An 18,571-nucleotide genomic window follows, 5' to 3' on the forward strand; every position below is an offset into this window, starting at 1 on the left:
AAATCAAGATCTGACTCTTCTAGGAGTCCTGGGAGCCTTAGACTGAATAAAGCTGCTTCTGGGGACCTCCAGGGAACCCAGCTCGGTGAGAGCCACTGGGCTAAATGCCCAGTGCATGACTGAGAGAGGTGATTTTCAAAGTCTGGTTGTCCTTCTGACCGTAGCTGCAGCCCCTGGGAGCGCTGTCGGCAAGGCAGATCCTCAGGAACTCCAGTTCAAGCACCTTCTGGAGTTCCGGGCCATGTTCAAGCTTAAGAATCACTGGCTTAATGTCTCTCCATGTAAAGGATGACACCAGAGTGGGGTGTAGTAGGCTATAAATCCCAGCCACTCCAGAGTCTGAGGAAGGAAGATGGAGAGTTCAAGACCAGCCTGGGCCTCAAGTAAGCTGGAAGACATTCTAGGGAGATTCCATGTCAGAAAACAAAAACTAAAACCAAGAAACAAGAGAGACAGCAGTGATGGTGTCTGAACAATGGCTGACAGCTTCACACGGAGACGAAATCCAAACCCGATGTCACCCATCGATACAGAATCTTTCTCTTTTAACTCTGCCATGCTGGGGATGTACCCAGGGCCTCGAGCATGCAAGGCATGTGTCCTCGCACTGAGATACACCCCAGCCAGAATGTGCATTGTAACCAGATTCCAGGTGACCTGTGTGCTGGTTGGAATTGGAGCCACCCTGGCCCAAGTTCCTTTTCAAATCTTCTGGGTCTCAAGCTCTCCTGGAAGGATGATGTCACAAAACAAAGACCAGTCAGACTCAGGAGACTGTGACTGTTGGAAATTGGGATTAGTTGTTTAGAGAAAAATCTGAAAACCAGATGTGAGTGAAATTTGGTGAGAAACAAAATGATTACAGCTGGGGGCACAGCTTAGTGGTAGAGCATTCACTTAGCGTGCTCAAAGGTCTTGAGTTCCTTCCCCAACATCCTCTACCCTAGAGAAAAAAATGCTATGTGACTCACACAGTCAGGCATTCGGAATATCAGCTTGTGATCCTGTCCACAAGGATGACGTCAAATCCAGATACAGTGGTGTAGGCCTTAAGAGACAAGAGCATTGTGGTCTGGTCTCTCTCTCTCCCCTCCCTCTGTGTATATGTGTGTGAGTGTACGTGTGTGTGTGTGTGTGTGTGTGTGTGTGTGTGTGTGTGTGTGTGTAGGTTACCCTGGGCTGTCATCCTCAGCGACACAACCCACCTGTTTCAGGATAGGGTCTCTCATTGGCGCAGTCCTTACTATGAAGCTAACCTTGGTGACCAGCCTGCTCCAGGAATCCTTTTCCTGTCCTTGCCTCCCCAGTGTTGGGACTATGAACATGTACTTCTACACCTTGGCATTCTTACAGGGGTTCTGGGGATTGAACTCCGATCCTCACGCTTACACAGTGCTTCACTGTCCATGCGATCTCCCCAGCCCTGGGATGGCTCTGTGGGAACCAGTATTGTTCCTGGGCAGAAGGACACAGAAAGAACTGGAGAAGAACCAGGGAAAGCTGTCTCCCTGGACGGGTCCCCTGCAGGTGCTTAAACAAACAACACTGACGCTTGGCCCTGACCTCAGAGCGCCTGATTTGCTTGGTCTGGGGTGTGGTGTGAGCCTGGAGTTGACAACATTCCCCAGAAAACAAGAACCTGCAGCAGAATCTGGGAAAATGGACTAAAATAAGGACAATACACTTTTAGTAAAGGTCCAGACAGTAAGATGATTAATTACTATTATTATTATTATTATTATTATTATTATTATTATTATTATTATTATATGTGTATATGATGCTAGGGATTGAACCTGGGAGTTTGTGTTTTGTTAGGCAAGCACTGAAAACATTTTACTTTGTTTCTAAACTCTGAGTCTGGGCCTCACTGTGTACCTCAATTGGCCTTGAACTCCATCCATCTTCCTGCATTTACCTCCCCTGCTGGGATGACATGTGTGGGCTACCATGTAAGGCTCTTGATGTCATTTCAACCGTGTGATGGCCATGCTTAGCTCACACACTACACAGTTAGAGGGTAGATCCAGCTTGGCTGGAGAGCCCTTGTTCACTCAACCCTGGGCTTGGGTACTGAATTGCAGTCCTGGCCAACTGGCGGTTGTCCCCGGCCTAGGGTCCCTCTACCCCACGTCAGCTGCCATAGCAGCCCTGAGTTGTGACAAATTCATGTTGAAAAGACAATCTAATATTGCTTGACTCCACCTGGTTCTGGGCCACAGGTGTCAAGACTGGGCCCTGATTCTTTGGTCCTCTTTAGGACTTCAGCAACCTGCTTCCAAAAGGTGTCTAAAGCTCCCCCTATCTGTCTGGGACATCACCGAACCTTGAAATAAATGTTCTGTGCAGCAAGCATGGTGATCAGAGGTTCACTACCACACAAGCCTCCTTTCCTCTCTAGTTTACCTCCATGAGAATTATTATATATCATATTTTTAGATGAAAAAGGGACACAAAGAGGTCAAGTGATTTGCTCCAAGTCACACAGAAAGACTAGGAGGATTTTTCCTTTTGGCAGCACTGGGGATTGAACCCAGGGACTTGAGCCCACAACTAACTGCAGAGCCTGCTTTTGTGATCACTCTGCCTCACTGCTTCCTCGTCCTCTATCTTAATGACCATCTATAATCCTCTGCCACCCCCAGTCACCACAATGCCCACGCACAAACTTCTCAAGGTCAGCTACAAACCTGCTTGGTCTGCTTGGGCAGCAGCAAGCCTGGGCTCTTTGGGTCTTGATTGACATCTAGAGAGTCATGCAACCACGCTCTGCTTTGAGCCTGTATTGGGAACTGATAAAATCACTCTATACGGCTCAGGAGAAGGAGGCTGGCAGACCCTCCCTGTTTGTTCACGCAAGTTGTGTGTACCTCATAACTCCAGGGGCACTATTCATAATGCAGTTGGTTGGATGACATCTTGGGGTTGTGCAGTACACAACACATGTAGCTGTGCATAGTAGCCCTGGAGGCTGAAGGTAAGATTTTCAGGATACACTCACTGGCATAGGAGTTGCCCTGGGCTGTCTTCATTGCTGTTCAGAAGCAAACCATCAAAAAGAGAACAGTCCAGAAGGAAATGTCTCTGGGTATAATGGGGGAGGGGTCTGTGCCGATGCTTTGGGGGAACTGCTTGGATTGGGAGAGGAAGTAATTGGTTCTTCCTGGGACTTCTGCCTTCAACTGGAGAAGCGTCCTTCCTGACTTGTCTCAAACTGGGCAGATTACAACTTCAGTGGGAATCTCAGCCCCAATCTGGGCAGGAGCTCTCCATCTGCTCTGTGCTCAGCCCTTAGGTGGTCTCTGCTGGGCACCCTGCATTCCAGGCCAGTTCTCACATTGGGCTCCACCTGCCTCTGGAAATCCAGAGCTGATGGGAACTGACTCACAGCCAGAGCCTCGAGCTATGCCCTTAACTACTGTTCCCCTGGCCTGTGTATTTTCCTCTATTTGTTTTGCTTTTACAATCCAAGCCAGGCCCTGTGCCAGGGCTGTACCTGAATGAGCTTATGTGTCCCTTCCCATGAGCCCAAGAGGGAGGAATTGCAATCATTCCATTTTATAGATCAGCTCTCTGTTCAGAGAGATTGGGTCAATTCCCCGAAGCCACACAGTTAGAGAGTGGAAGAGCTAGGATTTGAATTGGTATTTTTTTGCCCACATTCTTCCTTATTTTTTTTTCCCAGGGAACAAGATGCATCATGTCCTCTGAGTATGTCTGTCTTCAGACTGGGCCTTGACCTTGGGTCTGAAAAGCCATGTGGGTCATGTTGCTGTTGCCGATGGGGGTGATGGTGGTGATGATGGACACGATAAAGGTGATAATGGGTGTGGGAGTGGTGCTTAGGGGTAATGATGATAATAGTGATGGGGGGTGTGTGTGCTAGGGGCTCACATCTCCCTGGTAGTGTTATTGCGAGCAGACTAGCTGAGGAAATGCAGACAGTAATGGACGGCTCTGCAGCCATTGCTTTACGAGTATAAAGGCCCCTCCATAAAGACCTCCAGAGTGGGTCCACTGCACCGGGGCTTACTAGAAACCTTCCCCCTCCAACCTGAGATCAGAGACAAGAAGGAGGAAGAAGGAAGGGCTGGGGGTGGGTCTCAATGTCAGAGTGCTTGCCTAGCATGTGTACAGTCATGGGTTCTGCCCTACCACTGCAGAAAGGACAGCACCGTTGTGCCCTTTTGTGGCCTTCTCAGCTCCCTACTGAAGTCTAGCTTCTCTTTTCCCTGCATGGAGTCTAGGTCATACATTCTCCATCTTGCTAGGGTTTTTTTTTTTTCTTCTTGCCTCCCCTTTGGAACCATCACGTCAGAGGAAGTTGCTTCTGTTGGGCAATTTGGAGGCCCCAGATTTAGAAGGACCTTAGAGTGGCAGTCACATGCTAACACTTGCCAGCGTCTTGGTTAGGCAAGACCAAGATCTTAACCCACACAACGACACAGGGTGATTTCCAGTTGATCCAAAAGCTGAAACCTTACATTTGGCTGTGGGTGGCCCAAAGACACTGAGAGTCATGTCCCAGAGGGAAAAATTCCACTTCTCATCTACCCTGGTGGCTCAGGCGACACTCAGCATCTGAGAGGGCAGGGCCAGGCAAACAGTGCACTCTGCAGTCAAACTGCCCAGCTTACAATCCCAGCTTCACCGTTCACTAGCTCTTAGTGACCCCGAGTAAGCAAGTGACTTAGCCTCTCGGATTCCATTCAACTCAGCCACCCATTTCACAGGACTGCGTGAGGTGGTAATGCATTTGTGCAGAGAGAAAACTCAGTTTTCCTGTCTGTAAAATGGAGAGGTATACTACCCACCTTTGTGGCTGCTAAAAGAATTCAGTGACATAATGCAAATGCTTGCATGTAGTATACATCACTGCCCTGGGCTGGGGGTGCAGCAGATGCTTAGCAAAACCCAGTTTGAGTGCAAAACCCAGGATCCAACAGAAGAAAAGGAAAAACCTCTGCCTGTGGCTACTGTATTGATGGGGAGAAAGCCATGCGGGGCTCATCTGCGTTCAGACCATTGTTGACAGTGAAAGTCAGCAGAACAGCTGTTTCCAGGGTAATGTGGGAACCTTTGAGGAGGAGCTGAGATGCCTCTTGGAGGGTATCCAGGGAAGAGCTTTGGCCTGTTAGACTGCCAGCCCCACCAGGAGCAACTCTGCCCACCTCAGGCCCTCTTGAGGGTTGCAGGACTAAGATGAGGATGGGAAGGGGATCTCCAGGTGAGGGGCAGAGGAGGCTCCAGGGAGCTGAGCCATGGCTTACTATTCCAGGTGTATTTTCAGTGTCTATTTTAACACTCGCACGCACCCATCTCCTGCCATACCTCCTTCCCACCCTTCCGTCGTCAGTCTTACTTTGCAGATGTTCACTGAACATCAGCTTGGAGCCTCAGCTCCCACAGTAACCAAACACCCTCACTTTGTCCCTGGTTTAAATTCCTACAGAGTAGGTTATAGTACACAGCATATGAAGCATCCCCAGTTCCTGCCTGGGAGGTCTCCAACCTCTGAGTGCCTCTTCCCACGAAACCCCAGGTTCTGCCACCAGCAAAAGAACCCCCCAGTGAACCCCTAAACAGTCAGTGGACCAGAGCCAGGGTAGGGTGGGGTGGGGGATTGGCACCCTCCGAAGCATAGCTAGTCCTAAGCTGATCTTTCAGCGTTCCAGGCATAAGTGACAGTGTCTAGCTTTGCCCCGCCCTCATGCTCTCCTTGAGGAGCCAAATGTCAGCCCTGGGGCAGCCCTAGACGCATACTCTGCAAAGCTCTCAGGCACTCTGGCCCAGATCCCAGGGTGGGAAACCTCAGTGGTGCCCCCTGGGACTGTATTACACAAGCTGCCTGGAGGAGAAAACAGTAAGGAGCTGGGTAAGCCTTGGTGCCTGGAGAGCCCGACTGGCGGCGCAGGGATGCCCCCGAGACCCTCCCACCCGCAGCAGGTGGAGGCCATGTCTCCTAGAGAGTGAACTGCGTCCTGAAGCTCTCCCTGGAGTCAGCAGCCCTCCGTGCCAGCTCCTGCTCTTCTCCCTCCAATGCGGAGGTTGGGTGCTGCAGTCAGGGCTCCCTGTTCCGGCAGGCTCAGGGCTGTGTCCCGCACTTCTGGCCTCCCCTCCCGCCTCCCCTCTCTTGCCTTCCTTGGATGAGCACTTACTACCTACCAGGTGCCAGGCACGTTCTTGCTACCGGACACTTGCCACCCCCTCATCTGTAAGCGGTCCTTCAAAGGCTGCCCTTAAATCCACAGCCTCAGACCCAAGTTTCTGTACTTCCTTTCTCTCACACAATCCACCCAGGCCGAGACCAACTGCTTCTCACTGTGGTGTGAGCAGGGGGCAGAGGTGATCCGCTCTGTGTGTGAGGGTGTTGTCACCAGGATTCAAAGAGGGGAAAGCGCGCGCGCACACACACACACACACACACACACACACACACGTATAAACATACTCCCTAGTCTAAGAATGCCAGCGATCCCAAGCAATGAGATGGGATCTTGTTGGCAGAGCATCAGTGTCTGCTGGAAGTGCTAAGATGAGCCACATCAGTAGTTCCAGAGCCCACACCTGCGAATGAGCTCCCTCCCCACACATAGAGGGAAAGCAGCAAGCCTGCTTAGCTTTGTCCCTGAGGTCTGTACCCCAAGGTCAGCGGGGAAGGGAACAGCCAGGCTTGCCCAGGTATTTCCAAACCCGCTGCCACACTCCTAAGATTCTCCCAGTCAGGCGGTGCTAGGGTGAGGGAGGGAGGAAGTTGAACCCAGACTGTTTTTACTGTGTGGCCTTGGGCAGTTTGGGAACCTCTCAGAGCCTCCAGGGTCCTGCACACTGTCTGGTGACAAATGACCTTCTAGAAAACTCAGAGTTATGGCTAGGATAAGGATCTTTAGCGTCAAAATGAATAAATAACCTCTTTGAGGTAGCTTTCATCTCTAATCCCAGGGCTCAGGCTAGCCTGACTAACATAGAGCCCACTTCCCAAATGAAAACAAACAGGGGCCTGCAAGATGGCTCAGTGGGAAAGGGGCTTGCTGCCAAGCCCTGAGTTCCATCCCCAGGATTCACACACAGCAGAAAGAGACCTGACTCCTACAAGTTGTCCTGTGACCTCCATTCACCTGTGGTGGCATGTTCATAACAACATAAATATATAACTGTAATAGACAGAAACAAACAATAACATCTCTCAAAACACAACTTCTTTCAGGTCATTTCAAATCTAGTTACATCACACTCATGTATTCAGGATTTACTGTGGGTCAATCACTGGGGTAAGTGCTTCTCCCTTTAGCCCTCAGAGTGTCCATCTTGAGGTGGGGGGAAATCTTTATTTCCAGTTTATGATGAGAAACCCGAGGCACATAGAGGTTATGGGACTTGCCTGAGTTTCATGGTGCCTAAGTTGGCAGGGCTGGATTTGAATCTCTGTGATTTGTGGGATAATAAGCCAAGGCCGAGAATCACAGCAATTTGTGATTAAGACAAAACCACAGCATTTTGTGTGTAAGACAGCTGGCAAGAGTTTATCTGACTCCACATTTTGTACTTTGCATTATAAAACCATAATTTCTAATTTGTTCAAAGTCAGTGATAAAAGGAAATACAGACTTGATCTCTCCTCACACTGTGTGTGTGTGTGTGTGTGTGTGTGTGGTCTAGGCCAGAGTTAATTTTGGGTGGCAATCCTTAGGAGTGGACCACTTTGTTGTTTTTTGAGATGCGTTTCCAGCTGGGGCTGGAGCTTTCTGGTTAGGCCAACAGCCTGGCCATGGAGCTCCAGGGATCATCCTGTCTCTACCTCCCCAGCGCTGGATTACAAGCATGGGCCACCATGCCCATCTTTCTCCCACGGGTTCTGGGAGTCAAACAGGCTCTCATCTTGTGCAGAACTTAAACCTGAAATCTTAGGATCTGATTCTAGTTGCTGGTTTCAGCCGCCCTGCTCCCCTGAGCCTGACCCGTGATGGCCCCAGGCAGCAGAGCCCTGTGTGTGCACAAAATGACTTAATATTTGTATAGGGCCTACGAGGCCAGCACTTTGCCTACCCCATTTTGCAGGTGGGGAAATGAAGCGTGGGAAGAGTCACTCAGTTGGGTCCACACAGCTGAGAAGTGTCAGAACCAAGGCTGGAACTCAGGACAGCCGAAGTCGAAGCTCCTGTTTTGCTGTTGTTGTTGTTGTTGTTTGTGTGTGTGTGTGTGTGTGTGTGTGTGTGTGTGTGTGTATGTCTCGCTGAGAATCAAGCCTAGGGTCTTGCCCATGCCAGGCAAGTGTTCTACCATGGAGCTACACATACCCAGTTACCTAAGTGAATTTTCTTTTTTTCGTTTGTTTCAAAATATAAACCATAAACCAGTTTAAAGTGCACAGTTTGGGGTGACTAAGCCACTTCTGCCATTGTGCATCTGACACTGCTGTCCATTCCTAGAGTCTTTCATCACCACTAACACGAGGGACTCTGTGCCATGAAACATAACCCCCCCCCCCCAAGCCCTCTCCCCGAGGCCCTCATATATGCCGGCTCCTACAGAGTTTGCTCTTTTGTTACTCCAGCCTCTGCTTTAAAAATCAAATTCTCATTTAAAACCCAATCCATGGGCCTGGAGAGGAGGCTCCGTGGACTAGGTGCTTTCTGCACAAGCATGAGGATCTGAGTTCGGATCCCCAGCATCCACATGAAAAGCTGGCCTGGAGTTCCCTAAGTAGACCAGGCTGGCCTCAGACTCACAGAGATCCTCCTGCCTCTGCTTCCTGAATGCTGGGATTAAAGATGTGAGCTAACATGCTGTGCTTGCCTCCTGGCTTTTTGTTTGTTTGTTCTTGGTTTTTCAAGACAGGGTTTCTCAGTGTAGCCGTGGCTGTCCTGGAACTTTCTCTGTAGACCAGACTGATCTTGAACTCAGATTCACCCTGGGGAGGGGGGATGGTTTCAAGATAGAGTTTCTCTGTGTAACAGCTTTGGCTATCCTGGAACTCACAGAGATCCTCCTGCCTCTGCCTCCTGAGTACTGGGATTAAAGGAATGCACCACCACCACCACCGGGCTGCCTAAGGCTGTTTCCTATATGTGGACTTCCTTTCTCATGTACATCCTTCAAAACCTCCCTTAGAGATTTCCTTCTTCTTTGTGCCTTTCCTTGAAATGTTGTCACAGGGTCTGACCAGTTAACCTGGCCATTATCACAGAGTGCTGAGGTCGTATTTACTGTAATCCAGGCAGTAGTGGAGTGGTTTAAGCGTATTGACTCATTTAATACCTGAAATAACCCTTCAAAGCAGGCATTGTGTATCACCTTAGTTCCCCACAAGGAAATAGTCACAAAAGAGCCAAATTAGAGACCCGAAATGACACAGTTTATCTAAATCACCTGGGAGACAGAAGTGGCTTTGGAGTCCTGGTGTTACTTTCTATTGTGCTATTCTTGGGGAATAAGGGGCGGCCTCCAGGGGACTGTGGGATCTTGGAGGTTCCCATCTGGTCTAAAAGGAAACCGACTAGCTCTCACTGCTTAAAATCTCAGGACTAACCCACAATTTTGAAGATTTATTTATTTTTTTTTAATTTTTTTTTTTTTTTGTGTGTGTGTCTGTGTGTGGGTAAGTGCATGTGAATACTGGTGCCCAAGGAGACCAGAGTGTCAGATCCCCAGGAGATGGAGTTACAAGTGTTGTGAGCTGTCTGACATGGTGCTGGCAACCAAAGTCAGGCCTTCTGCAAGAGCAATACATGCTCTTAACAGCCGGGCCATGGCTGCAGACCAGCTAACCCACACCTTCCAAGGAGAGTGTGGGGCTGGGGAGATGGCTCCGTGGATAAAGCGCTTGCTGTGCAAGTGTGAGACCAGAGGTCATAACCCCAGAGCCTACATAATAGAGGGTGTAGAAGCCATCTGTAATCCCAGTGCTCAGGGGAAGGGGCAGAATCCTGGGGCAAGCTCACTGTCTAGACTAGCCAGATCAGTGAGAGCTCCAGGTTCAGTGAGAGACCCTGCCTCAGTATGAAAAGTGGACAGGCTGGAGGAAGACACCCGATATGAATGCATGTGAACACACACACACACACACACACACACACACACACACACACAGCCTCTTAAAGGTTGCCCAAAGGCTTTCTTTTAAATTTTTTAAATAAAAGATTTATCTGTTTAATTTTATGTGTATGGGTGTTTGCCTGCATGCATGCACCAGGTGTGTGCTTGGTGTTCACAGAGACCAGAAGAAGGCATTGAACTGGAGCTACAGATGGTTGTGAGTCACCATGTAGGTGATGAGAACCAAATCTGGGTCCTCGCAAGAGCAGCCAGTGCTCTTAACCACTGGGCCATCTTTCCAGCCCCCTCACCCTAGGCTTTGTTTATGACTCCAGCGGTGTCCTGTATTCTAAAGGTAGACACCAGAAGTCATTTCTGCATCTTAGTTCGGGCTGGATGCACAATTGGACCTTTTTTTTTAGTATGTTTTTAAGTCTAAACAATGGCATGTTTAGACCCTGATGTGAGCTTGGCTTGGCACTCTGTGACAGAAATATCTTCCTTGGCTCCTATCCGGTGCTCAGGACTCTGGCTGCCCTTGAGGTGCGGAAGAGATCCTAAGTGGTAACTCAATATTGCCTACAGCACAGGACCATTTTAGGGTCTCCCCGGCCCAGAACAAGACTTTCTGAATTTTATTGGATCATCCTATTGAACACCCAACAGTTTGGAAAGACTGTTATCACTAAGCCCATTTGACAGATGTGAAAACTGTGGCTCAGAGGCAGGAGTGGATTTGCCTGACCTGAGAAATGACAAAGCTGTGATTGAAAATGAAGGATTTCTGCTTTTAGCATTTTGCTAGCCTGGCTGTTATCCAACATTCCAACAAACTGTTTGTTTGCTTGTTATTTTATTTCGGTCTTTTGAGACAAGCTCTTGCTATGAAACTCTGGCTGGCTTAGCATTTGCTATGCAGTCAAGGCTAGCCTCGAACCTGCAGTTCACCTGTGCCTCTTAAGCACTGGGATTACTGGCATGTAGCACCATGCCACGCTACAGCAAACTTTTGATGGTCCTATCATACCTTTGAGGATGGACATAATTTTCTTGCACTATTATCTGGACCCAGAAAGTGTGGGGCACACGACCGGGAGACTGGGCACTTGGTTTAAGAACCCGTGGTTCTTAAATGTATGTGTCTCTCTGTGTCTGCACACCGTGTGTGAGTATTCTCGGAGGCAGGAAGAGGGTGGCAGATCCCCTGAAGCTGGTTACAGATGGTTGTGAGCTGCTTGACACGGGTGCTGGGAACCGAACTTGGGTCCTCTGGTTTTTAATGACTCTGCCTCCTACTGGAGAGTGAGAACGACACTGGCGGCAGTTAGAGAGAGCCCCTCAATGGGCTCTTTGGTGCCATCTCTGCCCACTGGGCACAGAGAGCAGAGCTTGAGGACTGGCTCTTTCCTGGCCCTTGGACTCAGTGGAAGCTGCAGGTAGAGGGAAATGGGTTTGTTCTTGACCACAGATAGCTAGCACAAAGGTGGGCTTACCTGTCCATATGTCCGTGTGCTTTGGAATCTGTCTTTTGTCAATGCGTACTTGTATTCACATGGCTGTCTATAAATGTATGTGTACATGGCTTCTGGGTATGCAATGGGAAAGAAGGGACCTTGTCCCCCAAACTCATACCCAGTGAAATTAGTTGAGAACAAAGAACGAGAATTCGAACTTGACCCCAAAATGGTAATTTATGTTAGCTCCATGTCTATGCAGTAATATAGATGATTCTAAAAGGAATATATGGGGTTGAAGGTAAGTCACTATTGTTCAATGGTGTGGATAGATCATACAATTAACATTATATATCTGCCCCCACTTTACTATTTTACATATTTCCTAAGGGCTTGTATATGTGATGTATAGGTGCTGAGAAAGGTCTAGAAGAAATATTTCATTTGAAGATGGTGGTTACCTTTAGGGAGCAGGGAGAGCAGGACTTTGAAGGTTTAAGAGGAAGGGGGTTGGTCCCTTGTGTTGGCTTGCTGGCAGATGTCCCATCACGGAACTCTCCAGAGCCTCACCCAGGAATTACACCAGACTGAGCTGCTCCAAGCCCCTCGCTCACGGAGATTGCTTTTGAGTGTGAAAAACTGCAGTTTCCTCCCTAAACCCTGTGCCTCAGTTTCCCCCTCTGTGTTCAGCACATCTATGCCATGTGACATTCTCTAGACATTAACTGTGTGCTAAAAATCCTGGAATGGTGGAAAGACAGCGTAGGTTGGAACCTGGATCTGGGTTCCACCCCAGCATTGCCTCTTACATCAGTGTCCCTCAGAGTTGGCTGGCCTGGCAGAGGAGGTGACAATCCGGCTCTGGGGTTAGATGCCCTGGGCTCAGATCTGCACGCAGCAGCGCCTTGTCTCTGGGATCCTTGCAGGAGTGCGCGCCCCGCCCCGCCCCCCCACCCCCCGCCGTCCTCCCGGCCCCCGCCTCCCTCATCCTCGGGTTCCTCTCTGTGGAAGAGGAGAGCCCACCTGGCGGGGCTGCTTGATGGCGACGTGGGATGCGCTCTAGTTTTGCTTTTGTCGGCTCTTGAGCTACAGCTCGCCCCGCCCATTCCGCGTGAGGACTTGACCACAGCCCTTCCCTCCAGCTGAGACAGGAGTACGACCCTCGCTGGGTCTCTCCCCGATCCGCTGAGCGAATCTTCCCTCTGTCCTCCCTGCATCCCCAGCAGGTCCAGCCCCACCGTCTCCTCAATGGCGAGTTTGGCGGCGGCCAGACGCCCCAACGCCCTCGGGTGGGAAACTGAGGCTGGGTGGCGGGCTCTCGGCCGCTGTCAGGGGCCAGACTTGCTGTCACTGCCCGTGTGCGCGCGCGCGGGGGTCGCTGTCATACCTGCTTAGGCTGCGGCTCGAGTCTGCGGTGATGGCAGCTAAGGTGGTGGCGTCGGAGTGGCTGTGGCTCTGGGTCACCTGTAGAGTCCGGACGCTGTAGGCGGAGGGAGCGCGGAGGGCGGGGACCTCCCGGGAGAGCCTGCGGGCGGAGCCTGCCCGCCTGGGTTAGCCTGGTCAGCTGCACCGTCAAGCTCCAGGGCCACCCACCTCACGGGCTTCAGGCTAGGTGCAGAAATCCCTTCCTCCATGTGTCCTCATAATCATCATACACCACATGCATAAACTCTCCATCCTGCCCTACTCATGAATCTGTCGCACTCAACTCGCTGGAGCACATCACACGCACCGTGACAAGTCACTGGTTGCAGCCCTGTTCTACTGGTGCTGAGATTTCCCTGCACAAATTGGGGGTTTCAGGAGAGCTCCCGCTGTTGGTCTTCCCAGAACATTCTTGCACCTGGCTGGTCATGGGATATAGCCTCCACCTCTGCGGTAGATAAGGACAGGGCACCTGGAGGTTTGGATCTCTGGCTCTGTCCTAGGGAGGACACCCACCATGCTTGTGGGGTAGCCTCCAGTCATCCCTGTTCCTCCTGTGCTACAGGCGGAACACGGTTTGCCCCTTCTGAGTTGAAGTTGAACCTCCGTTTGGAGAGGAAAAGAGGCGTCACTTTAAGAGGTGATTAGGAGTCCCCTCTGAGGAGCGAGATAGCCCACCTACTCGGTTAACAGATGGTCGTATCCACTTGGTCAACGGATTAATGGTCATCTCTGGACTGGGTGTGCCTTTGTAGCCAGTTTGACTGGGCCTCCCAGGAGCATCCAGGTTCCAGCGCTGCTCTGGGGCTCTGCCAACAAGGAGGACATCACCAGGTGCAGGACCTAGTGACCTTGGTCCAGAGCTGGAAGCCAAAACAAACTTTTCTTTTAAACTTCCCCTGTCCTGTGGTATTTACAACAGAGAGCAGACTAAGGACACCTGCCTCCTGTGCTCTTCACTGCCTTCCCTTCCTTCTGTCGCCTCCTCTCCCCAGGTCCAAGGCACCCTTGTGTCCGTTCAGCCCCTTTATTCCCAGTAGCCATGCTGTTTCATGTCCTGTGTATCTTCCCACGGATGCTCCTGACATAGGAGTTCTTGCATTGCAGGCACCTATTGTACTTTTAACAACTATTAAGACCCCAGAGTTTTTACTTGCGTGGGTGTCTTAGTTTGCTTTCGATTGTTGTGATAAACACCATAACCAAAACCAACTTGGGCAGTGAAAGGTTGATTTCATTTTACACATTCCAGTCCACCACCAAGGAAGCCACGGTAGGAACTCAGGCAGGGGTGGGAATCCAGAAGCAAGAACTGAAGCAGAGGCCATGGAGGAACAATGCTTACTGGCTTGTGCCCATGGCTTGCTCAGACTGTTTTCTTATACAACCCAGACCACCTGCCCTGGGGTGGTAGCTCCCACAGTGGGCTGGGTCTTCCCACATCAATTATTACTCAAGAATGCCCACAGACTTGCCTACAGGCCACTCTGATGGAGACATTTTCTCAACTGAGGTTCCCTCTTCCCAGAAGACCCGAGCTTGTGTTCCTAACAAGCTAAGCAGAACAAAGGGTCATATTTACTGCTGTTTTCTAGATGAGAAAGGGCGCACAGCAGGGTTGATGGACCATGTCTTCAATCTTAGCATTTGAAAGGAGAGGCAGGAAGACCCAGAGTCTGAGGTTAATCTGGGCTACATAGTGAGGATGAAGCCTGCTTGGGCTGCACAGTGAGACTTTGTCAAAACAAACAAACAAACAACAAAGGTGATGTGGCTCAGGGGATAAAATCTTTGCTGTGCAATCATGAGAACCTGAGTGCAGATACCCCGCATCCATGTAAGTGGTTTGGTGGCATGTGCCTGTAATCTCTGTACTGGGGAGGCCTGAGAGGTGACAGGTGGATTCTGGGAGACCCCTGGCTAGCCAGTCTAACCAAAATGGCAAGTTCCCGATTCTGTAAGTGACCCTGCCTCAAAAAAGAAGGTGGCGAATGATAGAGGGAAATACATGAAACAGGCACCCAAAGTCTACCTCTGATTTCCAGACATGTATGCCCAGTCAAGCACACCAGCACGTGAAAACACACACACACACACACACACACACACACACACACACACACACACAAAGAACCATTCCTCTCCAACAGAATAAAATAAAATATTTCCAAATTCATCACACAGCCACAATTCCCTTATGTCCCAACATAAGTAAAATGCTTTTACAAAACCTATCTTTCTGGAATGAGAACTTTTGGAAGGACACTGTTAGCACTTTGAATCTCTTTGATGCCTGGCTTCCTGACAGGCCCTTGGTCTGTCTTTTGTGCCTCTGCATCCTGTTTGTTACCCCTGTGTTGTTCAGTGGAAGACAGTGAAGGAATCCCAGCTTCAAATAATATGACACCTTGGCATGCTGGAAAGATGGCCTGTCCTGCCGAGCATTGGTGCCACACGCCTTTAATTCCCAGCACTTGGGAGGCAGAGGCAAGTAGATCTCTGTGAGTTCTAGGCCAGCCTGGTCTACAGAGCTGGTTCCAGGACAGCCAAGGCTATTTCAGAGTGAAACTCTGTCTCAACAAAACAAAACCACAAGACAAAAAAAAAAAAAAAAAAAAAAAAGATGACCTGTCCTTATCTGAAACTCACACTGGATTTGAATCCTCATTGTGAGGTGTGGACAGGATGCTGTTCCAACTTCTTAACCCAGCCATGGCATTTAGAGGTGGGGCCTTTGGGAGGTGATTAGCACTAAGTCATCAGGGTGTCACCCCATGATTGAGTACTGGTGGCTTTATGAGAAGGAGAAAGGGCTGGGTTTGGTGGTGCACACCTGTAACCCTGGCACCCAGGAGCTGAGGCAGGAAGAGCGTGAGTTTGAGGCCAGCCTGGGTTCTAGTGAGATCCTGTCTCAAAAGCAAACAAACAAACAGGAGAGAGACCTTAATATCTGGACACACGGGGGCTGTCCCTTTCTTTGCTGTGACACCCTGGATCACCTTGGGACTCTATCAGCAAGAAGGCCGGTTGCAGCTCCTTGAGCCTGGTCTAGAACTGTGTATGTAGTAGTGGCAGAAAACAGACTAAGAAACTTACTATTGTTTTTGTGCTTTACTTAAAAATTTTACTTATTTATTCATGTATGTATTCATTCATTGATGTATTGTGTGTACATACATGCGCGCACATGTAGAGGTCAGGCGACGACTTGCAGGAATCTGTTCTCTCCTTCTACCATGAGGGTCCTGGGGATGGAACTCAAGTCATTAGGCTTGGTGTCAAGTTCCTTCACTGGCTGAACCATCTTACCAGCTCTGGTTCTGCACTTTGAATACAACCATTAGCTCGGTGGAAAAGACAAACAATGTCCTGGTATTGTTATGAAAGTGAATTTGGACTTTTATTCCTTTTGACAGGGTCTTTGAAAACTGCTGCTCTGGCACCTTCAGGTGGAAAGTGGTTGACAGCTATCATTTGCCTGCAAACATGGCCATTTCACATGGTTCAACCCAAAGTGTGTTAATTGTGAAGACTTTCCCTTTGCCAGGGCTGTGTTATAGTCGTTGATAGAGTGAGCTCCCTATGGACCTGGGTTGCTGGGATCAGCTTTGTACAACTGACACTCCTTTTGTGATATGGAAGGGGGATGGAATTTGGAGGTATCAAAGAATTCCAGATTGCCTGATGACAGGTTGACGTGTGTGTGTGTGTGTGTGTGTGTGTGTGTGTGTGTGTAATCATGCAGGTGCACATGTGTACACATGTGTATGGAAGCCAGAGATGGACATGAAATGTCTTCTATCCTTCTTCACCCTATTTTTTGAAACAATATCTCTCACTGAGCCTGGAGTCTACTGACTGAGCTCGATGGCTAGTCAGCAACCTCTAGGGATTCTCTATTGTTACTTTTTTTTTGTCCACCTGATGTAAGCTAAGGTCATTTGGGAAGTGGAAACCTCAATTGAGAAAATGGCTCCATCCTATTGGCCTGTAGGCAAGCCTGTGGAGGTGTCTTAGTTTGGGTGTTACTGCTGTGAAGAGACACCATGGCCATGGCAACTCTTATAAAAAAACAACAAAACATTTAATTGAGGGCGGCTTACAGTTTAGAGGTTTTAGTCCTTTATTGCCATGGTGGGAAGCATGGTGGTGTGCAGGCAGACATGGTGCTAGAGAAGGAGCTGAGAGTTCTACATCTTGGTCCAGAGGCAGCAGGAAGAGACTGAGCCGCAAAGCCTGCCTTGAGCTTCTTGAGACCTCAAAACTGGCCCCCCAATGACACACTTCCTCCAATAAGGCCTCACCTACTCCAACAAGGCCACACCTCCTAATAGTGCCACTCCCTATACGCTTATGGGGGATATTTTCTTTCAAACAACCACAGGGGGCATTTTTTTGCTTAGTAATAGATATGAGGGGGCCTGTCCCATTGTATACAGTGCAGTCCTGGGAAGGTGGTCCTGGGTGGTATAAGAAAGCAGGCTGAATGTGAGGCTGGAGAGCAAGACAGCAACACTGTTCTCTGTGCTCTCTACTTCCGTTCTTGCATCCAGGTTGTGTTTGAGCTCCTGGTCTGGCTTCCCTCCATGATAGACTCTAACTTGTAAGGCGTAATAAACCTCTTCCTTCCCCAAGTCAGTTCTGATTATAGTGTTTATCACACACCAGAAAGCAGATGAGGACGCCCCCCTGTGTCCACCTCCCCAGTGCTGGAGTTACGGATGCGTACTCTCATGCGTGCATCTTACATAGAGGCTAGGATCCAAATTCAAGTCTTCATGCTCCCATGACAGCCACTTTGCAGACTTGACCATCTCTCCAGTCACCTAGGCTGACTTTTGTTGTTATTGTTATTGCTTTTTTTAAGACAGGGTCTCTTGTAGCCCAGGCTGGCCTCAAAACCACTATGCATCGAAACTAACTTTGAACTACGGATTCTCTTGCCTCCACATCTCTAGTGCTGGGAGTACAGTACCACCTTGCCCAGCAAGCCTGATAAATTTTAAGGCTGTGATTTCAACCACTGTGAACAAAGAGCACTGTGTTCTCCAAGACAGCTTGAGCAAACCTGCTTTTCCCTCCACTTTTTTTTTATAGGGATGTTACTCTGAAGATACAGAGCACCCACATAGACTGTATCCAGGTCTTTACATCTACGGATCTATTGGCTAGTTTTTGTTTGTTTAGAATATCTCTTTTCCCCCTAGAGGAATGTATGTGGGCCGAATTGTAGAGTGACTTCATTTTTGGATGGGTCCATGACAGGTTCTGGGAGATGGATTTCTGCCAAGAGAAGGTCAATTGAAAGTTTAATACTATTGTAGAAGGGTAGTGGTCCTGCTTTTTAAAAAATAGCATAATACAAAGAGATGAAGGCGATAGGAAAGGGGATCTGAGATTAACTAAGCCAGGCCTGGTAATAAAAGCAATGTTTGATGCTGAAGCCCTGATTCCCTTAACAGACACAATTTGAAGAATGTTTTGCATAGGAGACAAGGTAAATATTCCTTCTGTGTGTGGGGAAGAGGTGGCAATGAGTACCCACTCATTCAACTTCAGGTAACAGCACCCGGTTTAGCTCAGGGCCCTCCACATCTCTCTGTTCTCTTCTGTGTTTTGAATTTGAAAATATTGATTTCATTCATCACACCCCTGCA

The 18,571-nt window shown here is 49.2% G+C and overlaps 1 protein-coding gene across 2 annotated transcripts in view; it reads right to left on the reverse strand.

Moving 5' to 3' along the window:
• Scnn1b (sodium channel epithelial 1 subunit beta) overlaps window positions 1–13,708 on the reverse strand; it is a 63,492-nt gene extending 49,784 nt beyond the window's left edge. Inside the window, exon 1 of one of the 2 annotated variants that reach the window (XM_059267476.1) lies at window positions 12,877–13,708. The gene's annotated coding sequence lies outside the window, so the exon portion shown is untranslated. The remainder of the gene's footprint in view (window positions 1–12,876) is intronic. The other variant, XM_059267485.1, reaches the window with a different exon arrangement.
• Window positions 13,709–18,571: the final 4,863 nt, after the last annotated feature.

This window comes from Peromyscus eremicus, chromosome 1, assembly GCF_949786415.1.
Source record: "Peromyscus eremicus chromosome 1, PerEre_H2_v1, whole genome shotgun sequence".
NCBI classification, from domain to species: Eukaryota; Metazoa; Chordata; class Mammalia; order Rodentia; family Cricetidae; genus Peromyscus; species Peromyscus eremicus.